We start from the raw sequence: 13,968 nt of genomic DNA, 5'->3' as shown, positions 1-13,968 counted from the left end.
GCGGTGACGCGAATGCGGGTACGTGGAAGGGTCCTAGTTACAGAGGTACAAAAAGTCCATGCAAAATATTTAAAATCGTACTCACGAGTAGACATGTTTGCCCATTGAACACTGATGCCTTACACCTCTCCACGTCGCAAAGGAAGCCAGGGTGTCCTCGTAATTTTTCCTACTATTTTTAGCACCCTTTTGATTACGAGACAATAGGAAGAAAAGGAAATGTTGCATGGTGCGTTAAATGGGTACCCGTAAAACAATCAAAGTGTAAGTGACATTTAGGAAAGCTCCAAACAACCAACCATTCGACCATTTTGACCCCACTGATTTCCAACTCTAAGTACTTGTAAATACATTACTCGCATATTTCATGGTTTCCCTCAGTTCTTCTGCCGATACATACCAATATGCAGTCAAAGTGTAAAGTTGCAGCAGAGCCCTGTTATTATTAGTGCAGTAAAGCGATACTCTATCCACTGCTATGCAGAAACCAAGCGTCGGCATCAACGTTTACACTACGTAAAATCGCTGTTAGAACCCACCCTAAGCAAAAAGTGCTTAAAAACCAAAAAAATGTATTTTTTTCTTACAACGCGCAGCCACTGATCTGCACTAGAGTTGCCGGATGGCGCTTCGAGCTCTCCGGCGCCCGGCCACCGGAAGTTCGAGTGCTCGTCCCGCACGTCGGGCAAATGGCCGCCGTTCCAGCATAGCGCATGCTACGTGTGGGCTGGTTTCGCGCGTATTCCGCCAAAAATACATGCTTGTTGCGCCGTCAACTGCGCAAGCAGGCCAGAGAAATCGTCTGGGAAGACGTTCCACTTAGAAGTATTACAATATTCTGTACGACGTGCGTGATACGCAGCGAAACGCAAATGTCAAATCAGTGTCGTTTTTAATGGCTCTTGTTATGCAAATTCCCCCGCTCTAAGCCGGAGTTATACCGGCGTTAGGTGGCAAATTAAGAAGGGACAAATGGGCTCCATCCCTGGGCAGCAGGCTCTGGAGTGACCACTTTACTGACAACTGTTTTGACAGCACGGGCGCAGGAACTCGGCTACAGCGCCTGACGCCTTGCCCACGTTGTTTTCTTCCCCGAAGCATCTGGACAAGGTATAGTACGACATGGATCGGCATTTTGGTATAGTGGCCCTGAAAAAAAAGATACTGTTCCGCCATCGCATTTTGCTCGTTTAGCCTTCGTATAACTTCCCCTGCAGTTGATGCTACGTTTATTAGCCACTTAAATCGCCTGCATGGGCGCTACCTTCTTTCGTAGTATATTTGCAGAGTCGCTTTAAAAATGACGCCCTACAAATTAGCTCGGAGCCCAATAAAATCTACATGGAGCTGTGAAAAGCTGTGGTGGAGGAATCATACGCGCTGTGCACATCGTCACCTGCGGCCGGCGCTCCGGACGTCCGCCAGATTTCATGGCGTGGATACAAGAAGCACATCATGGCCCCCTGGTCTGATTCCTTCGGGAATCCGGAGTGTATCTGTACATTTAATTTCCCCTTATGCTGAATAGCAAGCTTCCGCAATAAAAAAAAAAGAATTGTTTTCCAAACTTACTCTAAAAACCATGTACTGTAAGCAATGAAGCGTAATTGGAAAAACGTCTCCATTACGTTACAAAGCGCGAAGTCTTAAGTTTTAAGTACCCAATTTTTGAAACGCTGCTATATTGCGTTATGTATCTTAGTGGTGCTTTGATAGCTGTCTAAGATGGTATTATTCCCAAACACACAAATGCTTGAATTCATCGTAAAGGGTTCCGATGTACTGACCTTCAAAAGCAAAACAGGAGCAAGCTGCCCACAGTAATTTTCAGTTTTTTTTGTCGGCACGTAGCAAACCTCAAATCGGTTCTTCTGTTTCAGGCAGCTTACTCCGTGTTGATATCGAACTCGCTTAGCTAGTTGATTTCCGGATAACCCGATTCCTTTCACGGCTGTTAATTTATTGTTTTCGACTAATATAGGTCCCTTCACGACTGTTAATTTATTGTAAGACATGCATCTTTACACGAATCATAAAGTCCACTCGCTAGCATAAATCCCACTCGAGCTGCGTCGTCTCCTCTAAAACCAAGACCCAAGTGACATTTTCGTTCTCCTTCGCAATTAAATTCTGTTTCATATTAACGTCGCTTGTTTCGGTATACCATAAGTCGCGATCTGAACGTGGTGTGTATAGCCAAATGCAGTAAAGTGAGAACAAAATGGCACAATGCGCCAATGTGGACGCTTATCAGCGGTTGCGAAGCGCAGCAGACGCCCGACTTCCGGGACGAGCCTTTGAACTTCCGGTGGCCCTGCGCGCGCCGGCCGCGACAGCGGTGAAGCGCAATTCAGCAACTAAGTTGAGATCAGTGCGCACGGCGCTTTACAATATGTTTTTCTTGTTAATATAGCGCAATAAGAAACACGATACAGGAATGTACACTTAGAAAAATGTACACGCGTTTTACAACAACTCGTCCCATTTTTTGCAATGGGTCAGCAGTTTTGCCACAGTACTGAAACCATTGTTCCCAAAAGGCAATAAAAATTTGTATGTTATGGGCTCCGCACACAGCGACAAAGTATTTTCCTTTATTTGATTACGTGTTCAGGTCTCGGTGCCATTCGAGCCGAGAACATAACTTCGTAGCCAGCACACATTCCCTACAAGTGTCACCACAATTTTTTAAAAAATATCTCCTTAGCTCAGTAATTATTTCTGACTGTTGACAGAAATAATATTTCTGTTCTTCCACCTGAAACGTTTCTTGGAGACATTTAACAATGTCAGACGCTCAGCCTACATGCAGTAAGCAGAGGAGGCCCACCAAGCGTTCACAAGAAATCTCTTTCCTTGGCGACGCAAATGCGAGTATGCACCCTGTCATACAAACCAAAGTTAGAAGAAATGAACGTGCAAGAACAACGTTCAGTGGCCAAACGTGTTCATAATAATTGGACACGTTCGGCCACTAAATGATGATGATTCTACAATCTCAATTTCACAAAAGAAAAATCAGTGTCCTAAATTTTTTTTTTTTTTGCAGTTGGGCGCAGTCGTAAAAGTGTAGTTAAATTTGAAAGTCTAATCTCCTGAATGTTTTGTTAGTCATTAGAAGCATACTGAATTACCCGAAGAGCAAAAAGGAAACAATGCCCAATGCAAACTACCGGTCAGAAATATTAGACTGCCCCTCAAAAATAATTTTTTTGCAACTCTTTAGTTATCGTAATTTTTTAAAACAATTCAAGCACCCTATTCTACTTGCAGTTTGCAAACAAAATACGATACATGTTCAGAATTGACTTTTTCAGCTGGAAAAAAAATAACCAAAGGTAAAAACACATGGTCAAAAGTCTTAGAAAACTTAACACTGTGATTCGCTTTTTATTGCTTTTATATAGTATAATTGCTGTTTTTAAACCCAATAGCTCTGCAACGTTTATTATCACTGCGCTCATAGTGTGGAAGCGTGTTATATTAAGTGTTCATTTTCAGTGTCCTTGTTATTCTCAACGACGTCGAAGAAAACGTGAGCACATACGTTACATATTCGCTGTCCGAGCAAGAAACATAAGCCGGAGATTCTTCACTCAAAGCTTTTACCTGCACGTTTGGGCATTGCACTTTACTCACCTCTACTTAGTAATACGTTTCTTTAAATTCAGTAAACAAGTTGTATGGTAGTAGTGCCAATACGGTGCTTAACTCCGCAACTGCGAAGCACATTTGCTGGTTTTGTGTCTTCTACGTATTTTCAACCCAGTCTCTTGAAGTTCTTCTTTGTATGCAAGAAATTACAGCTCATATTAAATTACGTTGACAGAAGCGCGATAGCTAAAGTGCGTCCCACCACCGCTAACCGTGCTTCAAATGGATTGTAAGGCCTCCGAAGTCATGAATCTTAAACGAACAGCGAATCAACTCGACGATTTTTTGTGCATAAGCAAACGCTCCCACGAACGATTTAAACGTATACCGATACGCGCTCAATTAGATAAAGATATTCTATTGTATTCCCCTGATTCATGCCATGCCTTACCTATAGCCGTTCCTTTCTCGCGATTTTAAACTCACTGATTAACGTAATGGTAACCGGGTTGCACGCAAGCGCCGTGTGTCCTGAGATCTTATGATAGGTTCTTCGTCAACCAACTCGGCCATGTGGAAATGCACTAGTCTTTGATAGAAAGAGAACAATCACTATTACTACGCCAACCTCTTTTCTTCTCCCCTCCCACAGAACGTTTTTTTACGTTGCATTCATCTCGCATTTCATCCCTCCCAACATCATCATCAAGATCATTGATTGCCACATCTGTCAACCTATCACAACCCTCATCTTCAAGGCGAACTACCAGCACGTGTCGTCTACCTACACTGCGAATGTCTCCCTGGGAAACTCAGTATACGCCGATACTGCACTATATATATCACCAAAGTGCACACATTGATGGTCCTCAATTCAATAAGCAGCTTTCTCATCCTATTTTCTCAAAGGACAGACATCTACCCTGCTAAGGACGCCACCATTGCCTTGGCCACGCAGCTCCACACTGAATACTGAGAATCAGTATTTACTGAACACTGAGATCGACACTGATCAATTGAGAATCAACATGTCACACTACCAAATGGGCCACATCGCTGCTGTTGCCCGTTAGAGGCATCATCATCAACACAACACCGCTTATCATAGTCATAGCCTGAGCTACACTTACCTCAAGATGATAAATGGCAGTCCTGCTAAAATCGCAATTGAAAGTCTGAAAGCCGCTTGTATGGCAATGCAGCTTTGGACCGTCCGAATTCACCCCAAGCGCCAAGCCAGCTTCAATACTCAGATGTGCACGGGGAGCCCGTTAGTTTATTACAATGGACGTGAGCCAAAAGTTCTACAGAATGCTGTTTGAACAGAACGATTTCACGTATTCAGCAGGAAGTAGACCGGTCCCTAACCATTCAGATGCCTTCGTTTGCTCTTTATCTTCGTCTGAACGTCATCCTCGCTTACTGTGCGCTGGGCTGCCATCACAACAAACATAATCATCACTACCCCACCTATTATTCCCATGACATTTATCGACAATCCCGTTTTCATCACGTTGACCTCGAGAGGTCACAAATAATGCCAGAAGAAAATTCACGCATTGATTACGTCAAGGCGTGTCGTATCGTCCCCTATTTACGTGGCATGCCCTCACACCCTCAAAATTTTATTTTAATGATGATGATGATTTGCGTTTACTGGCCCAAGGCCAGCTAGGGCAAAGAGCGCCGAAGACATTGTTATCAATGTAACACTTCTAAGCACACATATTGAATTATTACAGTAAAATCAAAACAAAAGTGAAGAGAAATAAAATCAAATAAAGGCGGCTGGTGTATAGGGCCGGTTGGTGATTACACATGATATAAGTTCTAAAAAGTAAATCTCTGTCAAAAATAAAAAGTGCTTTTAACCGAAATGGGGATATCTCCCAGAAATTATGCTAGATGCCGCGGAAAGTTCTAATTATATAACTCTGGAATGTGTTTACCACATGTTGTGTCTGGTGCTTTCCATTGTGTGAGGATGTGTGTCACGGATAAGCCTTATCCGCACCTGCTACACAACAGTCTTGAGGAACCATTGAGGAGGTGTGAGCATGTTACATGTGTGAGGCCTGTACGTAACCTGGCGAAGGCAACTTGAGTGTGTCTCTTGCGTGTGTTGGTGGTGTGTGGTCCCAAGAGTGACTTCATTACTAGTAGTTTGTTGTGTGTATGTTCATTCCAATGTACTTTCCATGTTTTGTGAAGGTGTTGTCTGATGTGTTGCTTCAGGTTGGTGTACGGTAGCATTGTAATGTTGGCGGTATTTTTAAGAGCAGCAGCAGCCGCCATGTGACCTCCGGGCTCATTACCAGCGATACCAGAGTGACCTGGGACCGAGCAAAGAACAGCATCAAGTCTTGAAGAATATACAGACGTGATGGCGTTGAAGAGGAGATTCCGAACATGTTTTTAAAGCAAAGCTTTCTACCTCTACCCCCCAAGAGTGCTTTCGCGACCGTTGGTGTCACCAGAAAACTCCAGCGAACAAATAAAAGAATTCACTGGCACGGCCGGGAATCAAACCTGGATCTAATAGACTAACAAAGCGAGATCCCGTTGTCTTACCGATTCAGCTACGAGCCCACGCGAATACGGGAAGACAAATGGTGTACTCACCAAGCACATCAACGGGTTTACCCCCTGCCTTCTCGCTAAATGTCACGTGAAAGCGTCACACGACCACTCACCCCGGTCTAGCAGCCCGGTGCGCACCTTGCTCTTGTGCTAAGAGTTACAAAAATTAAAGGACGCTCACACCAATCCATGGAATCTCACTTTTAGTACGCCAATGTGCTAAAGCCTGTGGCCTCCAGTGTTCACGTAAAAAATCACAGCTCCTTGTCGTCCGCCCTCACGCCAAATCAAGGAATACATTCAAATACTCCTTGATGACCAGTCCATCACTCCAAACCCGAGCATCAAGATCCTGGTCCTACATTTCCAGGCCAACACCAACAGTGATGTCTCCTTGCAGCGCCTCAAAAACAGCATTAATCTAATCATACACATGATCAGGCGAGTTGCCACCAAGAAGCGAGGCCTAAAAGAATCCGGTAACTTTCGATTAATTGAAGCTTTCGTCCACTCGAGAGTTACTTACGACAAACCCCTATCTTCTTCTCGACGAGGAAAACATAGAGATGCTTTATATAATGATTAGAATGGCGCTTGAGCAGGCCATTGGTCTTCTCATGAGTGCGTCCACACTGAGGCTGCTTAGCACGGGCTCCACAACACGGTGGAAGAGCTGATAGAAGGCTATCTTTCTAACCAGAAGGTCCGACTCAGAACTGCGGTGGGTAACCGCATGCTTCACCAGATTGGCTTGGCAGCCCAGAATGTCACTCCGCTTGACGTACTCGCCGACTCTTGGCGACTGAAACTAAAGATGCTCCCTTTGCTTAGAAATATGAACCCTTCACATGACGAGGGTCACCGAAACGCACGGGCTCAAGCGCTAAACACCACCCCCCGTGGGGTTCATGCAGTTATCTTCACAGACGCCTCCAAACATCGAGGGCAGCAATACGCCATCATCGTGGCTACCTCCAGAACATACCTTCTTGCGTGTACCTCGCTTAGGACCCAAGAAATGACGGCAGCAGAAGAAGCACCCATCATCTTGGCTCTCACTCAACCAGGGGTTCGGAGGGTAGTCACCGATTCCCAGCAAGCCTACTGGAATTACCAGTCGGGTTGGGTGTCCTGACCTGCACTGCGCGTGCTAAAAAACCACTCCCCAAACAGTTCCATTCAGCTCATCTGGACACCCCCTCACGCTTCAATGGAGGGCAACAAATATACCCACCCAACAGGCCTGCGTTTTCACCTCCCGTGCTATGGAGCTGCACAAGGACAGTCACCCGCTTGTCACGTTCAGGGAGATAACCCAGTATTATCGCCTTCTGAGACAGACCGTACCTTCGCCTTACCCTGACATTTCAATAGAACAACAAACTATCCTACGGCTCATACAATCCGGGCTCCTTCCCACAGCCTACGCGTCTTCACTTAATGCATCCGAATCGCTACGACGCTGAATGTAAATTTTGCTCAGAAGTAGGAACACTCCACCCCGTAATCGGGGTGTGCGACTTTAGCCCTGAGGACCCTCCTCTCTTCCCGTCAACTACCCAACAAAAGCAATGGGAGATGCTGCTGTCCAGGCCCTCTCTACCTACCCAGCTTCAGCGGGTGGACAGAACACAGGCCGCGCGGACTGCATATGGGCCCCACAGAAGAAGGAATCACTCCCCAAGGCTGCACTCTGGGCCGTTCAGAAATCTGAACAGAAGTATTTCTTTCTCCTCCTCCTCAGCCGCAAGTCTCGTCGCCTCCGTCTGCGGCGCAGAGACGGAAAGGTCACACCGTCTAACACCGGGTTGGAGCTTACTTTGATTTTATAAAAAAAAGTTTCCACTCTTGCTACACCAATACAACTCAACCAAACACCGTTCATGCATCATGCATGACTTACCCTTACCAAGAATATCTCTTTGAAGTAATAAATGGTGTGGTTAAGTGCATTTCACTTCTCTCTGGTTTTACTATTTGTAGAGCGATGTGAGTGATTATAAGTGACGTCGCATGAGTAATCGTTATGGGTGGCGTTTACAGCTTTGCTTTCCAACTACATTCACAGGGTGGATTGGCGCGATTTTATTGGAAGGCGTTGGGGATGCCAATGCCCGCAAAACGCTAAGGGATTATGTATAGGCAATAAAATATGGAACTTGACGGTAAAGAGTGTGTTTGACAACAAGAAGTATACCATGGTATTCTGCTGTAAAAGTGCTAGTATTCCAATTCACAGTTTTACTGACATTACCTCTGCGTCCGTGCACAGCGGAAGGAGCGGGTTCCTACAACAAATTCTTCATAGAAGGTAACAAACTCATTTCCGAAAAGAGAAGCGCTCAAAGGCCATACAAAAAAGCCACTCCATTAGCTCTGAACACTTAGTAATCGGAAGATAAAATATTGTTCAATGGAACTGTAAAAGCCTTCTTAATAATCTTTACAATATGTACGACAACCTGCATGCTAAATAGCAGAGTGTAATGTGTGTCCAAGAAAAACTTTTAAATTTCAATCACACAAATTATTTGATAGTAATATGGTATTCAAAAAGTGACGCCTGCACGCACTCTTCAGTCGGTGTTGGAATAATCACAAGGAATTAGTTAGCACACCACCCTACCACATTTAACACTTTCGTTGAGTATGTAGCAATCGCACAATAATTTTTAATAGGTTTATAACGGTATGCTTCATTTACCTTTCTCCTGATTTCGCACTTTCGAGCTCTGACTTTGAGGCGCTGGTTTACCAGCTGCCCCAAACCATACATCCTCACAGGCGACCTTAATGCACACTATTGGTGGTAAGCGTGACCACGGGCGGCGCTGCGAAACGTGCCTCCATTATGTCAGCTTAGGGATTCTCACATTTGTCGTCCGCTTCACTCGGGCTCGCTCTCCCTGGTATTTCATTCGCTCGGCTGGCGTCTGATGCTTGTCCGTACCTGATTTTGCGTGCGCGTAACGTTTTATCATTATAATAGACTTAAAATTGCATGCACTAGCTCAAGGCGTGAGTTAAAGTAACGTTTTGAATACCGCTATGGAAGAAACATTGCCGGCGTCGCACCAATCTTTGCGAAGCCGGTCCTGTGCGGAGCGCGAAGAGTCGGAGGTAGGCATGAGTTTCTGCATCGAGCAATTTTGACTGCTAGTAACCGACAACAGCGAAAATACAAGACCACCACAATTCTTGGCCTTCATAGCTGTCGGCTTTGGCAGAAGGCATTACGATACCCAGTAATCATACGTAAGGTAAAACAGTTATTGCAACCTTGCCAACTGCTCAAAAGTATTGTATCACATCTCTTAATGTTTTCATGGAATGAAAGTGTATGCTTACATGCACTATGGGATGCAAAACTGTAGGTTGAGTTTCAAATAACCCACTATGTGTACAGGCTCTTGCTTATTTTATACCAGGCTTCTAACCAGTAAGGAAGTTTATTGAGCAAAATGAGTGCCGTCTACGCTACAGATACAGTGACACTATTCTTGTTCATACCTTGATGGATATTTCAGTACATTTTCCGCAGAACATTTTTCCAATATTCACACATGCTTTATAGGAAAACTGCCGTCAAGAGCAGGAGGAAAAGGAGGAGAACGAAACCTGTATTTAAAACCACAAAATCGATCACATTAGTTGTCCCGGTCCTCAGTCCAGGACCTAAGAGTAATAGTAATTTCCCTCAATTCATCGGACGCCATCCAGAGTAGACCAGAATTTGTTTTTTACCGGTGGAAGGGATCGAGGGCAATAAAGGGCTGCTTGGAAAAATTCATCGGTTTCGATTCTTGCAACATATGCACGTATACTATTTATTGCATTCGTTAGCCAGTATATCAAGCCTTGAACACCGTAATCATTTCCTACTTGTTCGGATTTATAGTAAGTTTGTTACGATAATGATGGTTACGATAGAATTTCTGGGCCCAAAAGCCGCATTCCAGTATTCTGGACAATGTTGTCTAGGGCGCAATCACGGTGGCGTAACACAAACCTTCTCATTGTATTTGAATGTGAATAAACAACGCGCACTGCGGATATGCACCGTCATGTACGCAGCCATCACGAAAGTCTATTTCTGAAGAAGGCACTGTATGCCTCACAACCTGAAGAAAATATCCACACAAACTTTGTGAGCCTCCCTAACATCCCCGAACCTACTAATAAGACGTTTGTGACGGTGCAGAAATATTAATTCGTTAGGCACAAAAAAATTCATCTCAAACACGCCAACGAAAACGAAAGAAATAGAATACAGCCAGTTTATTCCCTGCTGTGCGATGCGCGTGTACGGGCCCGCTTCTTGGTAAGTAGTATTATACTGTTCAGTATTCATAAGAGCCTCTCAGAAATACTGCAGGGAACTCCACGCATTTTGAATACTTATCGAGGAGCTCTGAGCGCTGAACCTCGCGAATAAGGTATAGAGTGGACGAGTTACACACGATCTTATGACCAATGCTCCGAAGAAAGTTCTCTCTCTCCCCGTGTGCTGTAAACTTAAGGAGAAACACACCTTGAAATAATTTAGATGTGTCAGAAGCTGGACGAAATAACTGATTTACTAGAAATACAATTTGTAATGAATTAAAGCATCAAAGCGAGGAAGATCTATCACAAGCACTGCTGCCCCTCACGAGCGGAGCATCATTCAAACATCTCACCGCCAATTCTCATTAGGGCTCTTCTCGCACGGATGCCCGAGGCTGTCTGATAGACAAATTTCTAACATCCTCTGGAGAATGCATTTTCAACAAGAAACAGCCTGAATATTATAACATGGTACAAAATACTGCCGCAAACAACGTATGGCTTTGTTTATTTATTGTTTGTTTTTACTGCCGGACCACGCCCGGCTCTGTTATCTGTGTACCAAGCGAAGCGCGTCTTTCATTCTTTATTTTTATGCCGCAAGGGCTATCTCATTCAGATAAGCAGGCAGTTTCGTCTTAACGTCACTCGCCCAGGATAATGTTCTCTCATCTACAATGTTCTGGATGTAAATCGACGGTTCCAGAAACATTCGCGCCGAAAGATAAAAGCCAGCAGAGAAGACGTCACCACATTCCTTTCGACGACACTCGCTTGCGCAAGTCAATTTGTGGATCACTGCTTCGCCGCCTCTGAATTCTTTTGAGTTGTTAGGGGAGCACAAGTTCACTCCAATAAACTTGTTTTCCTTGAAGACAACTTCGTCGTCTTTGGCCACGTGACAATATATATATCTTCACCTGACTGTTCCCTCTACACTGCACTTCTCTTCCCATGTCTTTAAGTGGGGTGTGGCCACGTCTCCATGTAGTAGTGACCACTTCCCCACCTTCCTAACGTATATAGGTAAATGCCCAAGCAGTCCATCTTCCCAGAACAGGTTCAATGAAGCAAGAGCACACTGGAATACATTTACAGAGACACCCAAACTACACTGCACATCCATAAGACGCCTACACATTGAAGAAGCTACTCAACTACTCACGGCGCACATCGTCGACGCCACTGAAAAGCCCAACCACAGTGCCACTAGTTCCCTGCGCCACCAGACGAGGTCATTGTGAAATAACGACAGTAGGCGGGCATGACGGGCCTAGAAATAGGCTTGGGGTATGCTTCGTACATACCCCAAGTCGGGTAATCTAGTTTTGTTCCAAAGGGCAAAGGCGTCCGGGAAACGTGTGGGCCGCAACGCTAAATGAGATAGTTGGCGTTCATTATTCACATTAACAAACTCTTACACAAATGCAGCAAAAGTATGGACACGAATACGCAAACTTAAAGGACGACAAACACAGAACTTGCATCTATCTGCACAATAGGGGACAGACTCGAAGACCAGGCTGACGCACCTGCACAACACATCTAACGCGTGTCCAGTTCAGCCCACTACGCAAGCGCATTAATAAAACACAATCAACCTAAAAGGGGTATTTACTTGATTACTACAGGTCAACAGCCACTGATAATTCAGTTTCCTCTACATGAGCTGAAAGCTGCTCTTTGCATGTGTTATCCCTCAGCTCCGTGTCCAAACAACATCACATATACAATTGTACAATACCTACACGCAGACAGACTTGAAACACTTCTACATCTATGCAAGAAAATATGGCTTGATGGGCCCATTCTACGGTCTTTGAATGTAGGCCATAGTAGTGGCTTTCTTGAAGGAGGGAAATGACCTGTCGTTCCCCTCAAGTTGCCGTCCCATAGCCCTGATGAGCTGCCTGTGCAAACTCCCCGACAAGACGATAAACCGCGGGCTTCTGCTCTTCCTTGTGTACAATGGTCTCCTCGAGAGCTGCCAGGCAGGCTTTAAGGTGGAGCGATCGACGAACTATCGACTCGTGGCACTTGAGTCGTACATCAAGGATGCCGTCGTCATAAATAATTTTTTGGGAGTTTTTCGACATCGACAAGGCCCACGACACCGCTTCGCAAAACCGGATCCTCAGCGACCTCAGGTCATCGGTGTCTCGGGTAAGCTTTCTCTTTAAAGTAGGTAGTGTGCTGTCAAGTGTTCACGTGCAAGAAGGTGGCGTGCCCCAAGGGGAAGTTTTCAGCAGAACTCTTGTCATAGTTAAGGTGAACTCCCCACTCCCTTCGAAAGGCATTGCCACCCACAATCTCTTATTCAACGTATGGAAATGACATCCAGATAACCTATAAATCATGTAATATGTCCATCTGTGGAGGTCAAGTTCACCTGGGCATCACGAACCTTGCCAGCTGGGTAGACAAAAAGGGTTATAAACTTAACTCTCAAACTTTTACTCCATGATTCATCACACTGACCCTCACGTGCTGTGGACGTCCAGTGAACATACTTCCCAGGGAAAGAGGCAGCACATGCGTTTGCCAGAAAGCTAATAAACTCGCGTCGTTAGAAGCTGCTGAGTCAGGCGACTAGGAACAGTGTCATTTCCCCACACCAAATCTATACGACCACATCGCGCCTCATGATCGACTGCCAAGAAAGCGTTGTCATCTCCCTGCACCAAATACCCTTTAGTACAGCAGTGTCCCAATACCCCAAATTTCCCTCCCCCTTACCACACTGTACCAAGATCTGTGGGACAAACAGCTGGATAGCTCCCATGTGGAGGATGAGCTTCGGCTGATCTTGTGCGCAGCGGGCTCCACGTGCCCAGAACATCCTACACTGAAGTCATCGTTTTTTATGGGAGTGACTGGATCCTCTATCATGCATTCTGTTCAAAATGAACTTTCCTTCCGCATTCCAACCATCACATTGCACAAATGTCGCTTTCCAAGGCAGTGCAAGGCGCTGCTACTCTGAGGAACGAAGAAACCTGTTTTTCTGCTTGTTACAAAGCTATCAATTTTTGTTCCTGAGTGCTAATTTAGGAAATGTTGTAGATTTTTGAATTTCAAGAGTATATTTGCGGTTTAACCTTTCCAGCACTAGCGGCGTCATTTAAAGGGACCCCGAAAAGCTTTGTGAAGGTGCCAATCAAATGCATTCAGGTGGTAGAACACATAACGGGGGATTTTTGAGCCAAGTATGAGCCCCATACGTTGTACAGATAATTTGTAAACAATTTTTGAAGATCGCCTTTCTCAGCCGATGAGCGCGACGCCGCAGCGAGCCGACCGCGGCTGACGCAACGGCGACCGCGGGTGACGCAACGGCGATCGCTGCTGACGCAACGGCGAAGGCGCCCCTTGATTCGCCCAATCGCCGGCAAGGTCGGCCGCCGGCGGCGTCACTTCCATTGGCTTCCGGCTGCTCTTCCTCCTTCCTGCGCGATCCCGAGGCAAAGG

The sequence above is a fragment of the Haemaphysalis longicornis genome, unplaced genomic scaffold (genome assembly GCF_048455015.1).
Source record: "Haemaphysalis longicornis isolate Haplotype H1 unplaced genomic scaffold, Haemaphysalis longicornis Haplotype H1 scaffold_13, whole genome shotgun sequence".
NCBI classification, from domain to species: domain Eukaryota; kingdom Metazoa; phylum Arthropoda; class Arachnida; order Ixodida; family Ixodidae; genus Haemaphysalis; species Haemaphysalis longicornis.
The sequence above is the reverse complement of the archived record's forward strand: the minus strand, read 5'-3'. Positions refer to the sequence as shown.